The 1,817-nt window shown below is 52.3% G+C and overlaps 1 long non-coding RNA gene across 1 annotated transcript in view; it reads right to left on the bottom strand.

The window, feature by feature from the left end:
- Positions 1–117: 117 nt before the first annotated feature.
- LOC106816076 overlaps positions 118–1,817 on the bottom strand; it is a 12,733-nt gene continuing 11,033 nt past the window's right edge. Inside the window, exon 3 of the long non-coding RNA XR_001394830.1 lies at positions 118–546. This is a non-coding gene — a long non-coding RNA (uncharacterized LOC106816076). The remainder of the gene's footprint in view (positions 547–1,817) is intronic.

Genomic DNA, 1,817 nt, shown 5'->3' with positions numbered 1-1,817 from the left:
ACACACACACACACACACACACACACACACACACACACACACACACACACACACACACACACACACACACACACACACACACACACACACACACACACACACACACACACACACACACACACACACGCACACGCACACACACACATCGTTTGTTGTCAGTTTCGTCGATTCTCGCGAGAATCACCGAGGTCGCGTCATTCGGATCACGTGGCCGCGTCACGGTGCGTGATAGGGTAAGCTTGATCCCATCACGCCGTATTGTCAAACGTCAGCTGTTGCCGCGGTGTTCTCGTAAGTTCCCGCGAGATCTCGTTTGTGCGTTCGCTCTTCATCTCGCAGCATCCCTGCACACCCCTCTCTACTCGGTCAAAGCCACCGCACTCCAAGTGTGTGCGATACACGCCACACGAACACAGCAAATCCAGCACAATCCGATCAATCACCATTTACAGGGATTCTGTGTGACCTTCTGCGGAACATGTCCCCGGAAGTCGTGAACTGGGTCACGCCATTGGCTGCTTTAGCCTGATCGGTGATCACACTCCTCTAAAACAGAATGCAAGGAAATGGACTCGGTCAAAGTAGTTGCATAGAGCGTCATGACCGCGCATACACGCGCAGTAGACGGAATGGCCATTTTTTTAGCACGGATTTAAAAAAAGCGTTGATTGAATTCTCTCAAATCTTTGTCGTTAACTCGCGGTAGAATGATTCGACGCTATCGCGAAAAAATGTGTAGACGTGGTGACGAACCTATGAGGGTGGGAGGCGTGGTGACGAGCATATGAGGGTGGGGGCGTGGTGACGAGCATATGAGGGTGGGGGCGTGGTGACGAGCATATGAGGGTGGGGGCGTGGTGACGAGCATATGAGGGTGGGGGCGTGGTGACGAGCATATGAGGGTGGGAGGGGAGTCGTGCGTCAGCGTCTGTCGTCGCTGAGTGGCCAGAGTGGGCGGGCACCTGTGGATACGCATCAAACGATAAAATTAAATACATACTAAGTAAAGACACGAGCACGTGTAGGCGGACGGGAAATATCCAACTCACAACGGTTTGTTGCGGTTAGGGTTACGCATGCCCTGGACGGATGGCGGGCAAGGAATGGAAGCAGTTATATGCGGCATACAGTGTGCGAGCGTTCGGCACGCGTTGCTTTACCACGATAACCTTAAGCCACGCGGTTTTAAAATAATCAAATTATTTATTTGTTCGTTTTCGTTCGCAACGCGATTTAACTTAACGAAAACAGAAACGCAATAGTTTGTTGTGACTTGATTCGTTTCCGTACCTTGCTCGATGGCAGAATTGCCCGTGGACTTCCATCGTCGAATTAAATAACCCTCGAAGAGAAAATCGGAAGTGAAACGGGAGCTTTAAAAAATGAAGCCAGTCATAAACACGCTGGACCGCATTTATCGACCCCCACCCCCTCCGCCCACTCTCTCGCAACCTCTCTTTTGCCCCACTGCCTCACGCCCAATGCAACCGGAGGCCGAGTAACTACGCAGCCCAGCATCCTCTCTAGCTACCGTGTTGATCTACATGCGCTGAACGTTCTTTTTGCGGGGAAGCGAACAAGCTCGTATCAATCAACGCCCGCGGTTTTTCCGCCCCATGTTCGACATTACAGAAGGCAGTTGAAGACGCAAGTTCATACACGTACGATCACGCGCATACGCACGCGCGCGCGCACGCTCTCACGCACACATGCACGCGCACACGCGCGCCCACACGCACACGTACCCAATGCCTCTAGTCACGATGGAAGGCGCGAAAGAGAAATAGAGTGTGTGTGAGAGAGAGAGAGAGAGAGAG

The sequence above is a fragment of the Priapulus caudatus genome, unplaced genomic scaffold (genome assembly GCF_000485595.1).
Source record: "Priapulus caudatus unplaced genomic scaffold, Priapulus_caudatus-5.0.1 Scaffold1277, whole genome shotgun sequence".
NCBI lineage: Eukaryota > Metazoa > Priapulida > Priapulimorpha > Priapulimorphida > Priapulidae > Priapulus > Priapulus caudatus.
This window is presented reverse-complemented; position numbering and strand designations above follow the sequence as displayed.